Here is a 23,443-nt window from a genome sequence, read left to right as displayed (position 1 = left end):
TTTTATGAGAGCTTTTCACAGTAACTTCATTGCAGTGTTAATGTCAGCCTACTTGTGACAATAAAGATTATTATTAAAGAAAATAATTCTTGGTGAATTCACTTGTGTTGTGTCTCTGGGGCATGTGGGGCTTTGAATTAACCGTGCACTAGCCCAGGGTGTGGGAACATGATCAAGCAGCAGGGCGACGAGCATATGAAAAACCCAAGAAAGTATAGTCCAGGGTGTTGCCTCCAGTTCTTTATTGCAAAAAATATGTTTTGTGTAAATTTGCATGGTAGTCAGCACCAAGGGGGAAATCAAACGAGAGGAGGATGGCTATTAGCCAATAGCATTTAGTATACATTTCTCTTCTGCTGCTGGGTGACTATGGAGGGATTTGTCTCCGGGTGGCCTCCTGAAGAAAGTCAGAGGCGAGTAATCTCTGAGCTTTCCTCCATTTTGGGGTTGTGCCTTTATATTAGATGCAAACAACGAATCAGTCGCGACATGTGGTGAATTGAAAGAGGCAGATAGAGTGGCAGACACATTGGGTTTCATTTTGCGACTGTGTATCCAGCAGCTATGCTGTTGCAGTAATACATTGCGGCTTGAGCATGTGCGCTGCGGAAGTCTGGGTCGGCATGCAATACCATTGAAAGAGCTGTAAAAAAAAAAATTCTCCCCCTCAGAATTTGGCACAGGACATGGAACAGAGTTACAGGCAACACTTTGGCCTCCTACCTGGTATGTGCGACTGTAAGATTGTCTTACCCAGCAAGGCACCGTAAAATGTGCACGCTGCTCTTCCGCATCTGTTCCTGGAGCCCGACAGAGTGCTCAGCAATGGCTTCCACCTTCCGTCAGACCCGATGGCGCTATAGTCCTGTGGGGAGAATTTCTTGGGAGTGCCAAACAGGTCAACCTTCCCAGCATGAAGCACAGCCTGCCCACCGTGCCAGCGTGCCAGAAACAGAGCCATCAAATTGGATACTGTACTATTTGTGCAAAGACTTGGTTTTAAACCTTCACGATTGCCCTCGCTCGTTTTTGTTTTCACCTTCCGAAAGGCGATAAGACCATTTACCCTGTGTGTTCTGATTCACCCTGTGTTTTAAATTTACCTCAAAAACTCATAAAAGGTCAGCTCTCCATACTTATCATATGGCATTGCAACAGGATCACAGATTTGTTCAGTGTGCCAGAAACAGAGACAACAATAACATTTAGTGCTTTCAGCATAGTAAACTGCCCAAGGGGCTTCACCATGAGTGACACTGAGCCACATAAGGACATATTAGGTCAGGTGACCAAAATCTTGGTCAATGAGGTTGGTTTTAAGGAGCACCTTAAAGGTGGAAGTTGAGGGAAAGAGGGGGGTGGAGAGGTTTCGGGAGAGAATTCCGGAGCTTGGGACCCAGGCAGCTGAAGGCACGGCCGTCAATGGTGGAGCGATTAAAAATCGGGGATTAGCAGGGGGTCAGATTTGGCGGAACAGGGAGATCTCCAAGGTTGCAGGAGGTTACAGAGACAGGGAAAGGCTCCTTGGAGGGATTTGAAGACACGGGTGGGAATTTAAAAAATCTAGGTGTTGCTTGACTGGGAGCTAGCTTGGGGTTCATGAGCACAGGGGGTAAGAGGGGAAATGGGACTCGTTGTGAGGGAGGAGATGGGCAGAAGAGTTTTGGATGAGCTCATGTTGGTTCAGGATGGGAGACCAGCAAGGAGAGCATTTGAAAAGTTAAGTCCGGGTGCAGTAAATGCACGAATGAGAATACCAGCAGATGTGTTCAGGCAATGGTGGAATCCGCTGATGTTATGGAGGTGGAAGCAGAGAGAATATACCTTAGTTAGGCCACACTTGGAGTATAGTGTTCAATTCTGGTCACCACACTACCAGAAGGATGTGGAGGCTTTAGAGAGGGTGCAGAAGAGATTTACCAGGGTGTTGCCTGGTATGGAGGGCATTAGCTATGAGGAGCGGTTGAATAAACTCGGTTTGTTCTCACTGGAACGAAGGAGGTTGAGGGGCGACCTGATAGAGGTCCACAAAATTATGAGGGGCATAGACAGAGTGGATAGTCAGAGACTTTTCCCCAGGGTGGAGGGGTCAATTACTAGGTTTAAGGTGCGAGGGGCAAGGTTTAGAGTAGATGTACGAGGCAAGTTTTTTTTACACAGAGGGTAGTGGGTGCCTGGAACTCGCTACCGGAGGAGGTGGTGGAAGCAGGGTCGATAGTGACATTTAAGGGGCATCTTAACAAATACATGAATAGGATGGGAATAGAGGGATACGGACCCAGGAAGTATAGAAGATTTTAGTTTAGCTGGGCAGCATGGTCGGCACAGGCTTGGAGGGCCGAAGGGCCTGTTCCTGTGCTGTACTTCTCTTTGTTCTTTGTTCTAGTATTGGTGATGGAGTGAACATATGGTCAGGAGCTCATCTTCATGGGAACCTGGGAGATGAGAGTATAGAGGTCAGGAGCACAGATTTGACGTCGCAGGAGTGGGCCAGTGTTCAGGTAGGTGGTTTGAAGTGTGTCTACTTCAATGCCAGGAGTATACGAAATAAGGTAGGGGAACTGGCAGCATGGGTTGGTACCTGGGACTTCGATGTTGTGGCCATTTCGGAGACATGGATAGAGCAGGGACAGGAATGGATGTTGCAGGTTCCGGGGTTTAGGTGTTTTAGTAAGCTCAGAGAAGGAGGCAAAAGAGGGGGAGGTGTGGCGCTGCTAGTCAAGAGCAGCATTACAGTGGCGGAGAGGATGCTAGATGGGGACTCATCTTCCGAGGTAGTATGGGCTGAGGTTAGAAACATGAAAGGAGAGGTCACACTGTTGGGAGTCTTCTATAGGCCTCCAAATAGTTCTAGGGATGTAGAGGAAAGGATGGCGAGGATGATCCTGGATAAGAGCAAAAGTAACAGGGTAGTTATTATGGGAGACTTTAACTTTCCAAATATTGACTGGAAAAGATATAGTTTGAGTACATTAGATGGGTCGTTTTTCGTACAGTGTGTGCAGGAGGGTTTCCTGACACAATATATTGACAGGCCAACAAGAGGCGAGGCCACGTTGGATTTGGTTTTGGGTTATGAACCAGGCCAGGTGTTGGATTTGGAGGTAGGAGAGCACTTTGGGGACAGTGACCACAATTCGGTGACGTTTACGTTAATGATGGAAAGGGATAAGTATACACCGCAGGGCAAGAGTTATAGCTGGGGGAAGGGCAATTATGATGCCATTAGACGTGACTTGCGGGGGATAAGGTGGAGAAGTAGGCTGCAAGTGTTGGGCACACTGGATAAGTGGAGCTTGTTCAAGGATCAGCTACTGCGTGTTCTTGATAAGTATGTACCGGTCAGGCAGGGAGGAAGGCATCGAGCGAGGGAACCGTGGTTTACCAAAGAAGTGGAATCTCTTGTTAAGAGGAAGAAGGAGGCCGATGTGAAGATGAGGTGTGAAGTTTCGGTTGGGGCGATGGATAGTTACAAGGTAGCGAGGAAGGATCTAAAGAGAGAGCTAAGACGAGCAAGGAGGGGACATGAGAAGTATTTGGCAGGTAGGATCAAGGAAAACCCAAAAGCTTTCTATAGGTATGTCAGGAATAAGCGAATGACTAGGGAAAGAGTAGGACCAGTCAAGGACAGGGATGGGAAGTTGTGTGTGGAGTCTGAAGAGATAGGCGAGATACGAAATGAATATTTTTCGTCAGTATTCACTCAGGAAAAAGATAATGTTGTGGAGGAGAATGCTATGCCCCAGGCTAATAGAATAGATGGCATTGAGGTACGTAGGGAAGAGGTGTTGGCAATTCTGGACAGGCTGAAAATAGATAAGTCCCCGGGACCTGATGGGATTTACCCTAGGATTCTCTGGGAGGCCAGGGAAGAGATTGCTGGACCTTTGGCTTTGATTTTTATGTCATCATTGGCTACAGGAATAGTGCCAGAGGACTGGAGGATAGCAAATGTGGTCCCTTTGTTCAAAAAGGGGAGCAGAGACAACCCCGGCAACTCTAGACCGGTGAGCCTCACGTCTGTAGTGGGTAAAGTCTTGGAGGGGATTATAAGAGACAAGATTTATAATCATCTAGATAGGAATAATATGATCAGGGATAGTCAGCATGGCTTTGTGAAGGGTAGGTCATGCCTCACAAACCTTATTGAGTTCTTTGAGAAGGTGACTGAACAGGTAGACGAGGGTAGAGCAGTTGATGTGGTGTATATGGATTTCAGCAAAGCGTTTGATAAGGTTCCCCACGGTAGGCTATTGCAGAAAATACGGAGGCTGGGGATTGAGGGTGATTTAGAGATGTGGATCAGAAATTGGCTCGCTGAAAGAAGACAGAGGGTGGTGGTTGATGGGAAATGTTCAGAATGGAGTTCAGTTACAAGTGGAGTACCACAAGGATCCGTTCTGGGGCCGTTGCTGTTTGTCATTTTTATCAATGACCTAGAGGAAGGCGCAGAAGGGTGGGTGAGTAAATTTGCAGACGATACTAAAGTCGGTGGTGTTGTCGATAGTGTGGAAGGATGTAGCAGGTTACAGAGGGATATAGATAAGCTGCAGAGCTGGGCTGAGAGGTGGCAAATGGAGTTTAATGTAGAGAAGTGTGAGGTGATTCACTTTGGAAGGAATAACAGGAATGCGGAATATTTGGCTAATGGAAAAGTTCTTGAAAGTGTGGATGAGCAGAGGGATCTAGGTGTCCATGTACATAGATCCCTGAAAGTTGCCACCCAGGTTGATAGGGTTGTGAAGAAGGCCTATGGAGTGTTGGCCTTTATTGGTAGAGGGATTGAGTTCCGGAGTCAGGAGGTCATGTTGCAGCTGTACAGAACTCTGGTACGGCCGCATTTGGAGTATTGCGTACAGTTCTGGTCACCGCATTATAGGAAGGACGTGGAGGCTTTGGAGCGGGTGCAGAGGAGATTTACCAGCATGTTGCCTGGTATGGAGGGAAAATCTTATGAGGAAAGGCTGATGGACTTGAGGTTGTTTTCGTTGGAGAGAAGAAAGTTAAGAGGAGACTTAATAGAGGCATACAAAATGATCAGGGGGTTGGATAGGGTGGACAGTGAGAGCCTTCTCCCGCGGATGGAAATGGCTGGCACGAGGGGACATAGCTTTAAACTGAGGGGTAATAGACATAGGACAGAGGTCAGAAGTAGGTTCTTTACGCAAAGAGTAGTGAGGCCGTGGAATGCCCTACCTGCTACAGTAGTGAACTCGCCAACATTGAGGGCATTTAAAAGTTTATTGGATAAACATATGGATGATAATGGCATAGTGTAGGTTAGATGGCTTTTGTTTCGGTGCAACATCGTGGGCCGAAGGGCCTGTACTGCGCTGTATTGTTCTATGTTCAGAAACAAATATGATACCAAGATTGCTAACAGTCGGAAATCAAATCAGAAAAGGCAGGTCAGGCAGCATTTATGGAGAGAGAAGCAGAAAACCTCGGGTGACTGTCTGTGTGAAGTTTGTACGTTCTCCCCATGTCTGCGTGGGTTTACGACAGTCCAAAGATGTGCAGGTTAGGTGGATTGACCATGCTAAATTGCCCTTAGTGTCCAAAGATGTGCAGGTTACGTGGATTGGCCGTGCTAAATTGTCCCTTAGTGTCCAAAGATGTGCAGGTTAGGTGGATTGGCCGTGCTAAATTGTCCCTTAGTTTCCAAAGATGTGCAGATCAGGTGGATTGGCCATGCTAAATTGTCCCTTAGTGTCCAAAGATGTGCAGATTAGGTGGATTGGCCGTGATAAATTGTCCCTTAGTATCCAAAGGTGTGCTGGTTCGGTGGAGTTATGGGGATAGGGTGGGGGAGTGAACCTAGGTAGGGTGCTTTTTTAGAGGATCAATGCAGACACATTGGGCTGAATGGCCTCCTTCTGTACTGTAGGGATTCTATGATTCAGAATTAGGATGTGGATCATTGCCTGACCTGTTGAGTGTTCCCAGCATGTTTAATTGCAGATTTCCAGCATCTGCAGTAGTTTGGTTCGGTGTTTGTGAAGTATCTGATTGAACCTCAGACACTGGTTATGAAGGGAGGTGGGATGGAGCAAGAATGAAGTTTGTGGTGGCGACTAAAGACAGCTCCAACTCACCACCATGTCTCTCAACTCTCGCACTTTCTGATTTGCATACGAATTAGGAGGAGGAGGCCATTCGGCCCCTCAAGCCTGTTCCGCCATTCAGTAAGATCATGGCCGATCTATCTCACAGTCTGCCCGACATCCAATGCTGGATAAGCAGAAATGTCCTCCAACTAAACTTTGGGAAGACCAGTTTGGTCTTGGAGGACACCAGAGGTTTCGCTGCGGGAACAGGAAGAGAAGCCATTGCCGGTGATTCTCGGACTACGATTAGATAGATCAGAATGGAAGCAGGTGAGAGCTGTCCCCACCCAGCTGGACGACAGTGGCGAGGGTGTTGGAGGAGGATGGGGTGGTCAACCTGTGTCAAAGGCTGCGGACAGGGAGAGAAGGACAAGGGGGAAAGTTTATCCTGGTCGTAATGAGATAGGATGTAATTTGTGACTTTGACAAGGGTCTTCCAGTACTACGGCAGGGCGGAACCATTGATTGTAGGGAGTGAAAGAAGGAGACCAACAGAGATGGAGAGATCGAGAGACACACAGAGCGAGAGAGGAGAGAAGAGAGACTGAGAGACAGAAAGAAAGGAATAGAAACAGAGGTTTGAAATAGGTGTGCCAGGCGAGAGTAATAAATCACAGAAAGTGCTGTTTGTTGTGTTTTTCTAATGATATAAAGGCACCAATTCTCTTTCGTCCATTTCCATAGCGAATAATTCCAGGAACAGGTTGTTAGTTTGTCGCCAGAGGCTTATCGTTTGAGGGGCTCCCCTCCACATCAAGCACAGCTTACTAGGAATCTCTCCCGCTCTTACCGCCAGCCATTGGGGTGTTTGGAGGGATTTACAGGTTGACACTCAACCTGTTTGGCCGCGTTATGGACACACCTTCCTCGGACATCAAGTCCTGGGGTGAGACTCGAACCCAGAGCTTCTGGGCTCAGAGACAGGGACGCTACCCACTGCATCACAAGATCTTCAAATCATTCATAAGGGTCAAGGTGAACACATTGCGGGTTAATTTATTAAATCTAGGCACTTGTGAACAGATAGACGTGCATATTAAGCTGGAAGACATCACAGCTGTGTGTGCGTGCTCTGCAGAAAGATAAAGCGAAACTAAAACTAGATCGCATGACACACTTCCTTTCCAGGGATGCCATGCCGCAATCCCTGAATGACATATTACAACACTGTTGAGACTGACATTAGCCATTCCAATAGCCTAAAGCAGTGTTATCCAGTAGATTAATTGCTAGCTACATGCGGCTAATTGAGAATCCAGTTGTTGCTAATTGCATTGCTGATTTGAAGACTATAAAATGAGCAACAGCCGCCACACTTACATATGCCTGGCGTCTGCATGTGATCATTAACCAAGTCAGGTATTTGTTGCTAAGATTCTAAAATGAAAAACAGAATGTGCAAGTCTTTTTGATCATAGAATCATAGAATTTACAGTGCAGAAGGAGGCCATTTGGCCCATCGAGTCTGCACCGGCCCTTACAAAGAGCACCCTACTCAAGCCCATGTATCTACCCTATCCCCGTAACCCCCACTTAACCTTTCTGGACACTAAGGTAATTAAGCACGGTCAATCCACCTAACCCGCACTTCTTTGAACTGTGGGGGGAAACCGGAGCACCCGGAGGAAACCCACGCAGACATGGGGAGAACGTGCAGACTCCGCACAGACAGTGACCCAAGCCGGGAATCGAACCTGGGACACTGGAGCTGTGAAGCAACTGTGCTAACCACTGTGCTACCGTGCTGCCCTCATTGGGAGTGCCTTGCCTTCTTGATTACGGTGATAGATGTTTGTTAAGTGGGTATGTACACAAAGTGCATTTACCTGTTACAATCCAGATCGTGGTGGTGAAGAATAGAACTGGAGCCTGGTCTTTATGCACTTTTTATTTACAGAGACACACATTGCAAGCATGCATCTCCAAACCCAACTGCCACGGTTACTGTCTGCTGCTCTTCAAAGGATAACGAGAGATATGGTAGGCCTCATCAAAAAGAAAAAGGAGGCATTTGTCAGGGCTAAAAGGCTGGGAACAGACGAAGCCTGTGTGGAATATAAGGAAAGTAGGAAGGAACTTAAGCAAGGAGTCAGGAGGGCTAGAAGGGGTCACGAAAAGTCATTGGCAAATAGGGTTAAGGAAAATCCCAAGGCTTTTTACACGTACATAAAAAGCAAGAGGGTAGCCAGGGAAAGGGTTGGCCCACTGAAGGATAGGCAAGGGAATCTATGTGTGGAGCCAGAGGAAATGGGCGAGGTACTAAATGAATACTTTGCATCAGTATTCACCAAAGAGAAGGAATTGGTAGATGTTGAGTCTGGAGAGGGGTGTGTAGATAGCCTGGGTCACATTGAGATCCAAAAAGACATTGGGCGTCTTAAAAAATATTAAGGTAGATAAGTCCCCAGGGCCTGATGGGATCAACCCCAGAATACTGAAGGAGGCTGGAGAGGAAATTGCTGAGGCCTTGACAGAAATCTTTGGATCCTCACTGTCTTCAGGTGATGTCCCGGAGGACTGGAGAATAGCCAATGTTGTTCCTCTGTTTAAGAAGGGTAGCAAGGATAATCCAGGGAACTACAGGCCGGTAAGCCTTACTTCAGTGGTAGGGAAATTACTGGAGAGAATTCTTCGAGACAGGATCTACTCCCATTTGGAAGCAAATGGACGTATTAGTGAGAGGCAGCACGGTTTTGTGAAGGGGAGGTCGTGTCTCACTAACTTGATAGAGTTTTTCGAGGAGGTCACAAAGATGATTGATGCAGGTAGGGCAGTGGATGTTGTCTCTTTGTACTTCAGTAAGGCCTTTGACAAGGCCCCTCATGGTCGACTAGTACAAAAGGTGAAGTCACACGGGATCAGGGGTGAGCTGGCAAGGTGGATACAGAACTGGCTAGGTCATAGAAGGCAGAGAGTAGCAATGGAAGGATGCTTTTCTAATTGGAGGGCTGTGACCAGTGGTGTTCCACAGGGATCAGTGCTGGGACCTATGCTGTTCGTAGTATATATAAATGATTTGGAGGAAAATGTAACTGGTCTGATTAGTAAGTTTGCAGACGACACAAAAGTTGGTGGAATTGCGGATTGCGATGAGGACTGTCAGAGGATACAGCAGGATTTAGATTGTTTGGAGACTTGGGTGGAGAGATGGCAGATGGAGTTTAATCCGGACAAATGTGAGGTAATGCATTTTGGAAGGTCTCATGCAGGTAGTGAATGGTAGAACCCTCAAGAGTATTGAAAGTCAGAGAGATCTAGGAGTACAGGTCCACAGGTCACTGAAAGGGGCAACACAGGTGAGAAGGTAGTCAAGAGGGCATACGGCATGCTTGCCTTCATTGGCCGGGGCAATGAGTTTAAGAATTGGCAAGTCATGTTGCAGCTGCATAGAACCTTAGTTAAGCCACACTTGGAGTATAGTGTTCAATTCTGGTCGCCACACTACCAGAAGGATGTGGAGGCTTTCGAGAGGGTGCGGAAGAGATTTACCAGAATGTTGCCTGGTATGGAGGGCATTAGCTATGAGGAGCCGTTGAATAAACTCGGTTTGTTCTCACTGGAACAACGGAGGTTGAGGGGCGACCTGATAGAGGTCGACAAAATTATGAGGGGCATAGACAGAATGGATACTCAGAGGCTTTTCCCCAGGCTTAAGGTGAGGGGGGCAAGGTTTAGAGTAGATGTACGAGGCAAGTTTTCTACACAGAGGGTAGTGGGTGCCTGGAACTCGCTACCGGAGGAGGTGGTGGAAGCAGGGACGATAGTGACATTTAAGGGGCATCTTGACAAATACATGAATAGGATGGGAATAGAGGGATACGGACCCAGGAAGTGTAGAAGATTGTAGTTTAGTCGGGCAGCATGGTCGGCACGGGCTTGGAGGGCCGAAGGGCCTGTTCCTGTGCTGTACATTTCTTTGTTCTTTGTTGTTCTATATGTGAGTCCCTAATTAATACCCACCATCTGAATGCAAAGGAACACCCAATTAATATACAATTGACATTACTCGTATTGATTATGACACATTTTTAATTATTAAAATTAATGCCTGCAGCGAAAACTGTCATCATAGCGACACATGTGGCTAGTTAACAATTTTTATCAGACAGCACTGCCCAAAGATAAAAAATAGACTTTTCTGTACTGGCCGTGTGTGTTCAGCGACCCCAATTTCTGACCTACCCTCACCCATCCCAGGGTAGAGGGGTCAATTACTAGGGGCATAGGCTTAAGGTGCGAGGGGCAAGGTTTAGAGGAGATGTACGAGGCAAGTTTTTTACACAGAGGGTAGTGGGTGCCTGGAACCCGCTACCGGAGGAGGTGGTGGAAGCAGGGACGATAGTGACATTTAAGGGGCATCTTGACAAATACATGAATAGGATGGGAATAGAGGGATACGGACCCAGGAAGTGTAGAAGATTTTAGTTTAGTCGGGCAGCATGGTCGGCACGGGCTTGGAGGGCCGAAGGGCCTGTTCCTATGCTGTACATTTCTTTGCTCTTTGTTCATTCAATATGACACAATAGCCTGTGATAAACCCATTCACTCTGGATTCACACAACAGGCCATTGGAATTCAACTTCATTTCAATACTCAGAAATAATCCAGGGTCAAAGCATGGCCAATGCTAGAGAAAGAAAATCATAGAATCCCTACAGTGCAGAAGGCCATTCAGTCCATTGAGTCTGATGAGACCCTCTGAAAGAGTACCCTCTCAAGGCATACACAATCCCCATAACACCACCTAACTTTTGGACACTAAGGGACAATTTATCATGGCCAATCCACCTAACCTGTACATCTTTGGACACGAAGGGACAATTTATCATGGCCAATCCACCTAACCTGCACATCTTTGGACACTAAGGGACAATTTAACATGGCCAATCCACCTAACCTTCACATCTTTGGACACAAAGGGACAATTTAACATGGCCAATCCACCTAACCTGCACATCTTTGGACAGTAAGGGACAATTTAGCATGGCCAATCCACCTAACCTGTACATCTTTGGACACTAAGGGACAATTTATCATGGCCAATCCACCTAGCCTGCGCATCTTTGGACACTAAGGGACAATTTAGCATGGCCAATCCACCTAACCTTCACATCTTTGGACACAAAGGGACAATTTAACATGGCCAATCCACCTAACCTGCACATCTTTGGACAGTAAGGGACAATTTAGCATGGCCAATCCACCTAACCTGTACATCTTTGGACACTAAGGGACAATTTATCATGGCCAATCCACCTAGCCTGCGCATCTTTGGACACTAAGGGACAATTTAGCATGGCCAATCCACCTAACCTGTACATCTTTGGACAGTAAGGGACAATTTAACATGGCCAATCCACCTAACCTGGACATCTTTGGACACTAAGGGACAATTTAACATGGCCAATCCACCTAACCTGTACATCTTTGGACAGTAAGGGACAATTTAGCATGGCCAATCCACCTAACCTGTACATCTTTGGACAGTAAGGGGCAATTTAGCATGGCCAATCCACCGAACATGCACATCTTTGGACACTAAGGGGCAATTTAGCATGGCCAATCCACCTAGCCTACACATCTTTGGACACTAAGGGACAATTTAGCATGGCCAATCCACCTAACCTGCACATCTTTGGACACTAAGGGACAATTTATCATGGCCAATCCACCTAGCCTGCGCATCTTTGGACAATAAGGGACAATTTAGCATGGCCAATCCACCTAACCTGTACATCTTTGGACAGTAAGGGACAATTTAGCGTGGCCAATCCACCTAACCTGCACATCTTTGGACAGTAAGGGACAATTTAGCGTGGCCAATCCACCGAGCCTGCGCATCTTTGGACAATAAGGGACAATTTAGCATGGCCAATCCACCTAACCTGTACATCTTTGGACAGTAAGGGACAATTTAGCGTGGCCAATCCACCTAACCTGCACATCTTTGGACACTAAGGGGAAATTTAGCATGGCCAATCCACCGAACCTGCACATCTTTGGACTGTGGGAGGAAACCGGAGCACGCGGAGGAAACCCACGCAGACACAGTGGAATGTGAAAACTCCGCACAGCCAGTCACCCAAGGCTGGAATTGAATCCGGGTCCCTGGCGCTGTGAGGCAGCAGCATTAACATAGAACATAGAACGCTACAGCGCAGTACAGGCCCTTCGGCCCACGATGTTGCACCAAAACAAAAGCCAAAAGCCATCTAACCTACACTATGCCATTATCATCCATATGTTTATCCAATAAACTTTTAAATGCCCTCAATGTTGGCGAGTTCACTACTGTAACAGGTAGGGCATTCCACGGCCTCACTACTCTTTGCGCAAAGAACCTACCTCTGACCTCTGTCCTATATCTATTACCCCTCAGTTTAAAGCTATGTCCCCTCGTGCCAGCCATTTCCATCCGCGGGAGAAGGCTCTCACTGTCCACCCTATCCAACCCCTAACCACTGTACCATCTCACGCTGATGCAGAATATAAATTATAGATACAGAAGAAGAAAAATTCATAGGCTAAATGGAGAGATTGGATTCAAAATTACTCGTGTTGTACTTTATTTGACATGCAGTCCATACAAGCTCTGTCGTCTAAAGTAGCAGACCCTGGAGATCCAACTAGCCAGACAGCACTTTCAATGAACAAATCTTGCAGATTCCAACCCACCTGACTCAGCCAGGTAAATGTCAACTCACAGGTTCTGAAACCTTTAATTCCTCTTCACAAGAGTTAGTACATCACCTGAACGCTCTCATAGGGACTAACCAACGGCCAACTCCATTGACGAGTGGAATAGGCCCTTGTGCATCAAACGCCTATGGCTGCGCGTACGTGCCTTGTTGCCGTTTCCATGCCTAGAGAAACGGGAACCCCTGCACAAGTATTTTTGACTTTTTATGCCCTCACAGAACAGCACAATATGGACCACTTCATGCACCCACCTCTTTCCCTCCTGAACCTCTGTGAAAAGCCTGCACTCCTGGAATATGTACAGCAACAACTGTCGCGTCGCCAGGTCTCACTTCCATCTTCAGTGTTGTCCCATTAGGTTTGATCAGCCAGATCAACACATTATAATGACCAATCATCAACACATCTCATCATCCCGGAAATAGAACTCTCCGCCCCTCCCCCCCTACCCCTCCATGACACACAATCACCTGAAAAAAGAACAGGGATCCATTGACGTTCCAACGTGTCTTCCAAGCTTCAGATCTCCTTGGATTGCAGGTCACTGAAAAACACAGAACAACAGAAACTCGACTGGCCCCGAGATGTTCGGAACCCTCAGATTCTTTTTGGTTGAACTTTACCGACCGTGACTGCAGTTTGGGGCTTCACTCTCCTTTTTGATTTTAAGCCTTTGAATGGCTTCAGTTGAAGGGAATGCATCCACTTCTCTTAAAGACCCCCCATCCTGGGGATCATCTGCAGATACTGACAGACTCCCTGAGAACCTCCTGTAAATACTGACACACTCCCCGGGGACCCCCTGTAAATACTGACACACTCCCCGGGGACCCCCCTGTAAATACTGACACACTCCCCAGGAACCCCCTGTAAATACTGACACACTCCCCGGGGACCCCCTGTAAATACTGACACACTCCCCGGGGAGCCCCCTGTAAATACTGACACACACCCCGGGGACCCCCTGTAAATACTGACACACTCCCCGGGGACCCCCCCGTAAATACTGACACACTCCCCAGGAACCCCCTGTAAATACTGACACACTCCCCGGGGACCCCCTGTAAATACTGACACACTCCCCGGGGACCCCCCTGTAAATACTGACACACTCCCCAGGAACCCCCTGTAAATACTGACACACTCCCCGGGGACCCCCTGTAAATACTGACACACTCCCTGAGAACCTCCTGTAAATACTGACACACTCCCCGGGGACCCCCTGTAAATACTGACACACTCCCCGGGGACCCCCTGTAAATACTGACACACTCCCCGGGACCCCCTGTAAATATTGACACACTCCCCGGGGTTCCCCTGTAAATACTGACACACTCCCAGGGGACTCCATGTAAATACTGACACACTCCCCGGGCACCCCCTTGTAAATACTGACACACTCCCCGGGGTTCCCCTGTAAATACTGACACACTCCCCGGGGACTCCATGTAAATACTGACACACTCCCCGGGCACCCCCTGTAAATACTGACACACTCCCCGGGGACCCCCTGTAAATACTGACACACTAATCGGGGACCTCCTGTAAATACTGACACACTCCCCAGGGACCCCCTGTAAATACTGACACACTCCCCGAGGACCCCCTGTAAATACTGACACACTCCCCGGGGACCCCCTGTAAATACTGACACTCTCCCCGGGGACTCCCTGTAAATACTGACACTCTCCCAGGGGACTCCCTGTAAATACTGACACACTCCCTGGGGACCCCCTGTAAATACTGACACACTCCCCGGGGACCCCCTGTAAATACTGACACACTCCCCGGGGACCCCCTGTAAATACTGACACACTCCCCAGGGACCCCCTGTAAATACTGACACTCTCCCCGGGGACTCCCTGTAAATACTGACACACTCCCCGGGGTTCCCCTGTAAATACTGACACACTCCCCGGGGACTCCATGTAAATACTGACACACTCCCTGGGCACCCCCTGTAAATACTGACACACTCCCCGGGGACCCTCTGTAAATACTGACACACTCCCCGGGGACCCCCTGTAAATACTGACACACTCCCCGGGGACCCCCTGTAAAAACTGACACACTCCCCGGGGTTCCCCTGTAAATACTGACACACTCCCCGGGGACCCCCTGTAAATACTGACACACTCCCCGGGGACCCCCCCTGTAAATACTGACACGCTCCCCGGGGACCCCCTGTAAATACTGACACCCCCCCTGGGGACCCCCTGTAAATACTGACACACTCCCCGGGGACCCCCTGTAAATACTGACACACTCCCCGGGGACCCCCTGTAAATACTGACACACTCCCCGGGACCCCCTGTAAATACTGTCACACTCCCCAGGGACCCCCTGTAAATACTGACACTCTCCCCGGGGGCCCCCTGTAAATACTGACATACTCCCTGAGAACCTCCTGTAAATACTGACACACTCCCCGGGGACCCCCCTGTAAATACTGACACACTCCCCGGGGACCCCCTGTAAATACTGACACACTCCCCGGGGACCCCCTGTAAATACTGACACACTCCCCGGGGACCCCCTGTAAATACTGACTCACATCCCGTGGACACCCTGTAAATACTGACACACTCCCCGGGGACCCCCTGTAAATACTGACACACTCCCCGGGGACCTTCCTGTAAATACTGACACACTCCCCGAGAAACTCCTGTGAATACTGACACACTCCCCGGGGACCCCGTGTAAATACTGACACACTCCCTTCGGACTCACGCTGGGGGACCCCCTGTAAATACTGACACACTCCCCGGGACCCCTGTAAATACTGACACAATCCCCAGAGACCCCCATGTAAATACTGACACACTCCCCGGGGACTCCCTGTAAATACTGACACACTCCCCGGGGACCCCCTGTAAATACTGACACACTCCCCGGGGACTCCCTGGAAATACTGACACACTCCCCGGGGACCCCCTGTAAATACTGACACCGTCCCCGGGGACCCCCTGTAAATACTGACACATCCCCGTGGACCCCCTGTAAATACTGACACACTCCCCGGGGACCCCCTGTAAATACTGACACACTCCCCGGGGACCCCCTGTAAATACTGACATACTCCCCGGGGACCCCCTGTATACACTGACTCACATCCCGTTGACCCCCTGTAAATACTGACACACTCCCCGGGGACCTTCCTGTAAATACTGACACACTCCCCGAGAAACTCCTGTGAATACTGACACACTCCCCGGGGACCCCGTGTAAATACTGACACACTCCCTTAGGACTCACGCTGGGGGACCCCCTGTAAATACTGACACACTCCCCGGGACCCCTGTAAATACTGACACAATCCCCAGAGACCCCCATGTAAATACTGACACACTCCCCGGGGACTCCCTGTAAATACTGACACACTCCCCGGGGACCCCCTGTAAATACTGACACACTCCCCGGGGACTCCCTGGAAATACTGACACACTCCCCGGGGACCCCCTGTAAATACTGACACCGTCCCCGGGGACCCCCTGTAAATACTGACACATCCCCGTGGACCCCCTGTAAATACTGACACACTCCCCGGGGACCCCCTGTAAATACTGACACCCTCCCCGGGGACCCCCTGTAAATACTGACATACTCCCCGGGGACCCCCTGTATATACTGACTCACATCCCGTTGACCCCCTGTAAATACTGACACACTCCCCGGGGACCTTCCTGTAAATACTGACACCCCCCCTGGGGAACCTCCAGTAGATACTGACACACTCCCCGGGGACCTTCCTGTAAATACTGACACACTCCCTGGTGAAACCCCCTGTAGATACTGACACACTCCCTGGAGAACCTCCAGTAGATGCTTACACACTCCCTGGAGAACCTCCTGCAGATACTGACACACTCCCTGGGGAAACTCCTGCAGATAATGACACACTCCCTGGAAAACCCCTGCAGATACTGAGACACTCCCTGGGGAACCTCCAGTAGATACTGACACACTCCCCGGGGACCCCCCTGTAAATACTGACACACTCCCTGGGGAATCTCCTGTAGATATTGACACACTCCCTGGGGAAACTCCTGCAGATACTGACACACTCCCTGGGGAACCTCCAGTAGGTACTGACACGCACCCTGGAGAATCTCCTGCAGATACTGACACACTCCCTGGGGATTCTCCTGTATATATTGACACACTCCCTGGGGAATCTCCTGTAGATACTGTGACACTCCCTGGGGAACCTCCAGTAGATACTGACACAGTCCCCGGGGACCCCCCTGTAAATACTGACACACTCCCTGGGGAATCTCCTGTAAATACTGACACACTCCCTGGGGAATCTCCTGCAGATACTGACACCACCTCCCCCCCCCCCCCACTGGAGAAACTCCTGCAGATACTGACACACTCCCTGGGGAAATTCCTGTACATACTGACACACTAGCTGGTGAAACCGCCTGTAGATACTGAAACACTCCCTGGGGAACCCCCTGCAGATACTGACACACTCCATGGGGAACATCCTGCAGATCCTGACACACTCCCTGGGGAAACTCCTGCCGATACTGACACCCTCCCTGGGGAATCTCCTGTAGATATTGACACACTCCCTGGGGAACCCCCTGCAGATACTGACACACTCCCTGGGGAACCTCCTGCAGATCCTGACACACTCCCTGGGGAAACTCCTGCAGATACTGACACACTCCCTGGGGAAACTCCTGTAGATACTGACACACTCCCTGGGGAACCCCCTGCAGGTACTGACACACTTCCTGGGGAACCTCCTGCAGATCCTGACACACTCCCTGGGGAAACTCCTGTAGATCCTGACACACTCCCTGGGGAAACTCCTGCAGATACTGACACACTCCCTGGGGAATCTCCTGCATATACTGACACACTCCCTGCTGAACCTCCTGTAAATACTGGCACACTCCCTGGGGAATCTCCTGCAGATACTGACACATTCCCTGGAGAACCCCCTGTAGATACTGACACACTCCCTGGTGAAAGTCCTGTAAATACTGACAAACTCCCCGTGGAAACTCCTGTAGATACTGACACACTCCCTGTGGAAACACCTGCAGATACTGACACACTCCCCGCGGACCTTCCTGTAAATACTAACACACTCCCTGGAGAATCTCCTGTAAATACTGACACACTCCCTGGGGAACCTCCAGTAGATACTGACACACACGCTGGAGAATCTCCTGCAGATACTGACACACTCCCTGGGGATTCTCCTGTAGATACTGACACACTCCGTAGTGTAACTCCTGTCAATACTGACACCCCCCCTGAAAAAACTCCTGCAGATACTGACACACTCCCTGGGGATTCTCCTGTATATATTGACACACTCCCTGGGGAATCTCCTGTAGATACTGTGACACTCCCTGGGGAACCTCCAGTAGATACTGACACAGTCCCCGGGGACCCCCCTGTAAATACTGACACACTCCCTGGGGAATCTCCTGTAAATACTGACACACTCCCTGGGGAATCTCCTGCAGATACTGACACCACCTCCCCCCCCCCCCCCACTGGAGAAACTCCTGCAGATACTGACACACTCCCTGGGGAAATTCCTGTACATACTGACACACTAGCTGGTGAAACCGCCTGTAGATACTGAAACACTCCCTGGGGAACCCCCTGCAGATACTGACACACTCCATGGGGAACATCCTGCAGATCCTGACACACTCCCTGGGGAAACTCCTGCCGATACTGACACCCTCCCTGGGGAATCTCCTGTAGATATTGACACACTCCCTGGGGAACCCCCTGCAGATACTGACACACTCCCTGGGGAACCTCCTGCAGATCCTGACACACTCCCTGGGGAAACTCCTGCAGATACTGACACACTCCCTGGGGAAACTCCTGTAGATACTGACACACTCCCTGGGGAACCCCCTGCAGGTACTGACACACTTCCTGGGGAACCTCCTGCAGATCCTGACACACTCCCTGGGGAAACTCCTGTAGATCCTGACACACTCCCTGGGGAAACTCCTGCAGATACTGACACACTCCCTGGGGAATCTCCTGCATATACTGACACACTCCCTGCTGAACCTCCTGTAAATACTGGCACACTCCCTGGGGAATCTCCTGCAGATACTGACACATTCCCTGGAGAACCCCCTGTAGATACTGACACACTCCCTGGTGAAAGTCCTGTAAATACTGACAAACTCCCCGTGGAAACTCCTGTAGATACTGACACACTCCCTGTGGAAACACCTGCAGATACTGACACACTCCCCGCGGACCTTCCTGTAAATACTAACACACTCCCTGGAGAATCTCCTGTAAATACTGACACACTCCCTGGGGAACCTCCAGTAGATACTGACACACACGCTGGAGAATCTCCTGCAGATACTGACACACTCCCTGGGGATTCTCCTGTAGATACTGACACACTCCGTAGTGTAACTCCTGTCAATACTGACACCCCCCCTGAAAAAACTCCTGCAGATACTGACACACTCCCTGGGGAAACCCCTGCAGATAATGACACACTCCCTGGAGAAACTCCTGGAAACACTGAGACTGTCCCTGGGGAACCTCCAGTAGATACTGACACACTCCCCGGGGACCCCCCTGTCAATACTGACACACTCCCTGGCGAATCCGCTGTAAATACTGACACACTCCCTGGGGAATCTCCTGCAGATACTGACACCCCCCCCCTGAAAAAACTCCTGCAGATTCTGACACACTCCCTGGGAAACCTCCTGCAGATACTGACACACTCCCTGGGGAAACTCCTGCAGATACTGACACACTCCCCGGGTACTCCCTGCAGATACTGACACACTCCCTGGGGAATCTCCTGCAGATACTGACACCCCGCCCTGAAAAAACTCCTGCAGATTCTGACACACTCCCTGGGAAACCTCCTGCAGATACTGACACACTCCCTGGGGAAACTCCTGCAGATACTGACACACTCCCCGGGTACTCCCTGCAGATACTGACACACTCCCTGGGGATTCTCCTGTAGATATTGGCACACTCCCTGGGGAATCTCCTGTAGATACTGACACCTCCCTGGAGAAACTCCTGCAGATACTGAAACACTCCCTGGGGAAACTCCTGCAGATACTGACACACTCCCCGGGTACTCCCTGCAGATACTGACACACTCCCTGGGGATTCTCCTGCAGATACTGACACACTCCCTGGGGAAACTCCTGCAGATACTGACACACTCCCCGGGTACTCCCTGCAGATACTGACACACTCCCTGGGGATTCTCCTGTAGATACTGACACAGTCCCTGGGGATTCTCCTGTAGATACTGACACACTCCCTGGGGAAACTCCTGCAGATACTGTCACACTCCCTGGAGAACCCCCTGCAGGTACTGACACCCCCCCCCCCCCCGGGAATCTCCTGCAGAATTTGACACAGTCCTTGTCGAACCTCCCTGGCTACTGACGTAGTCCCTGAGGACCCTCACAGTTACTGACGTCCTCCCTGAGGGAGCCACTCCACATACACAGCCATTGATTCTTCTTCACTGTAGCTCTTTCAACAAACATGGTGGCTTTTGGGATTATTTTCTGCTGCCTGCTGAGTGCGGGGCTTGCCGTTTTCAGGAAAGAGACCAGTTTTATTCATCGGCAATAGGGGTGACAAGAAGTCGTTCATAAAGCCCATTCTTAACTGCTCTTCAACTGGTCTAGAGCAAGTGAAGCCAGTGATAAACATGAGTCACAGATTTTGGCGCTAAAGCCTGGTGAAAATGAAAACTGCAACATTAGTGATCTTCTTATAAGGCCCCAACCCTTAATGTTTCTTCCATTTGCAGATCACCGGGCAATGTTTTGCTTTTTGCTTACCCCCCCCCCCCTCTCCTGCTGTTACAGAATCAGTTTGTAGTTGCGAGAAGATGTTTCAATGTGACACACATCGCATTGTCCCGTGTTGCTGTCCTTTGCGTTTCACGAGTGACTGTTGAAGCCAGAACTGGAGAGTGACGTCCTAGAGAAAGCTTCAGAAAAGAAATGTTGTTATTGCTTAATTTATTGAGACCGGGGAGGGATGAGGGAGAAACGAGGTCACACACTTTAAATGAGCAGAATTTCAATATCGCGATGCAGTCAATGTTGGAATGTAGGCAACGTGGCAGCCAGTTTGTACACAGCAAGCTCCCATGAACAGCAATTCGGTAATGACCAGCTAATGTTTTTGCGACGTTGGTTGACGGCTAAATATTTGGCAGGATACTGGAAAGAATTCCTTTGCTCTTCTTCAAATAGCACCATGGGACCTTTTTACATCCACCCGAGAGGGCGGACAGCGGCCTCTCATCCGAAAGATGGCAACTCCCAGTGCTCCCTCAGTACTGTACTGGAGTGTCAACTGAACTTGCATGTGCAAGAGGGAAATGTACAGGAGCCCAGATTGAGAAGGTCTAAAGGCTGGAACGCAGGAACGGGTGAGGTTGCTGAAGTTGGCTGCGATAAAACCAAAAATAGGAATTTGCAATCGAGGGCGGGTATTTTGAATTTGATGAATGGGGCAATGGTGCAGGTTGCAAGATCAGCACCTTCTCCCCATGCCTAGTCTGATGCATCAGTCACGTCCTCAGATAGGACATGGTCGTCTTTAGTTTCTTAACATGTGCGCCTTCCTCTCCCTGATCTCTTGCAGGAAAACTTTCAGCTCCTGGCCTGTCATACTGGTGTTTTTCATTCTAAAATGCCTAAATCATAGAATCACAGAATCCCTACAGTGCAGAAGGAAGCCATTCGGCCCATCGAGTTTGCGCATCCAGTGATATTTCAGGCTTCCTTATTGTAGCCCACGGCAGATTTTGAGGGCATATTGCTGCGCCCTTCGCATTTTGTAGGACAGGCTTTCCACGTTTTAGCGCATCGACTGGAAACAACAAAATGTGTGTATAAATAGAAGGCAGAAATTCATCCAAAAGTCTTTATTAATCTCCAGTTTGCCCACAAGGCTTAATGCCCCGATTCGTATCCACAGCCGCACTGGAGCCGAGCTGAGCTTCAAAATTGCGTCTGCTATTTTTAGCACTTTGGCGTCATATTCCTGGATGTAACATTTTAACAGGTTTAAAATAAACACCATTGTCATCATGTAAATAGGGCACACGAGGGTTTGGCATAAACGTGCAATGGGTTTTGTTAAAAATACATACTCAGGAATTTAATTTCTTCTGTTCAAGTGAATTCAGGTTGGCGGCCAAATGTTTGGGAGAATCAAGTCCTCGATATCGGCAGCAAAATGTATCTAGTTGGCTATTACTTTAATCACGACAAAGAGTGACCAATGTGTGATGGTGCCAGAGGCTTGTAGCTTGAGGGGTGCCACTCCACATCAAGTGGGGCTGACCAGGAGTCTCTCCCGCTCTTACTGTCAGCAATTTGCATGTTTGGAAGAATTTGCAGGTTGGTGCTCGGCCTGTTTTGGCTGCGTTATGAGTGCCCCTTCCTTGGCCGTCACGTCCTGGGGTGGCACTCAAACCCAGAGCTTCTGGGCTCAGGGGCAGCGGCACTAACCACTTGTTGGCATTTATTGCAAGGTGGTTGGACAGTCAAGGGTTAAAAATGAGTGTCCTGCCACCCTTGGAGGGTGCCAGCTGCTTCAATGTAAAAGGGCAAAGTTCTTCTGCGGGATACTCCGTCGGTCCGCTCTGCCGGCAGCGACGACGTGGGGTGATCGCAATGGGAAACTCCATTGGCCGACTGCAGAAATGGAGTATCCCGCTGCCGGGAAGGGCGCGCCGTGCAGGAAAACGGGGCTGAGGAGATGAAGAATCCCGCCCCTTAGCTTGATGTCCAACCATTGCATGTGTCTGGCAATCTGCAAATGAAGTCAGAATTGCAGATATGGGGGGAAAAAAGGTATCTTAGTTTTGGGCGCAGAATGTATTGCTGTATAAAGCTGGCCGAAATGCAATATTGTTGCCACTTGCATTTTTAGATGTCGAGGCTGTGCGTTTGGAGAAAGAACCCCATTTTAAGAGCATTTTTTGATTCAAAAATGATTGCAAACAAATTGTGTTTCAGGCGACAAATCAATTAACTACTGCACACAATTTAAGGCAATGAATTTAAACAACTTAGAAAGCGAGCCCATCTTGTACGGGAGAGGAGTTACAACCCTAATTCTTCGTCCACCAATATATCGAGATGTTTTTCTCGGTTAGGCTACATCTGTCCAGCCCACAGATCAAATCTAAAATCTTGACTGAAGTGTCCTGTACCTGAATAGACAAAGTTCCAGCACCAACGACTTTAGATGTCCACTCTTAGAGCTGGCCTTTGTACATGCGGATGAACTCTTTATCAGCGGCAACATTGGCTTCTACCACTGGAGACGCACATTCCGCACGGGTTTCATCCACCGAAGGTTGAAAGTTCCGCTTTTCACAAAGTCACAGCTGTAAGAAAGAAAGTTGAAAGTTCAGCATTAAGTTTCAAATCACCTTCAATTCCCAACAAACCCGTTGCCTTCTCAACACCCCCACTGCCCCCACATACTCAATCACCATTTTTAGTCCATTTCATAGAATCCCTACAGTGCAGAAGGAGGCCATTCAGCCCATCGAGTCTGCACCGACTCTCCGAAAGAGCACCTGACCTAGGCCCGCCCCCCGCCCTATCCCCGTAACCCCACCT

General features: G+C 49.3%; 1 protein-coding gene across 1 annotated transcript in view; it reads right to left on the bottom strand.

Moving 5' to 3' along the window:
• Positions 1–23,199, bottom strand: part of LOC140405438 (fidgetin-like) — a 48,607-nt gene extending 25,408 nt beyond the window's left edge. The window contains exon 1 of the mRNA XM_072493850.1: positions 23,029–23,199. The gene's annotated coding sequence lies outside the window, so the exon portion shown is untranslated. The remainder of the gene's footprint in view (positions 1–23,028) is intronic.
• Positions 23,200–23,443: the final 244 nt, after the last annotated feature.

The sequence above is a fragment of the Scyliorhinus torazame genome, chromosome X (genome assembly GCF_047496885.1).
Source record: "Scyliorhinus torazame isolate Kashiwa2021f chromosome X, sScyTor2.1, whole genome shotgun sequence".
Lineage (NCBI taxonomy): Eukaryota > Metazoa > Chordata > Chondrichthyes > Carcharhiniformes > Scyliorhinidae > Scyliorhinus > Scyliorhinus torazame.
The sequence above is the reverse complement of the archived record's forward strand: the minus strand, read 5'-3'. Positions and strand labels throughout refer to the sequence as shown.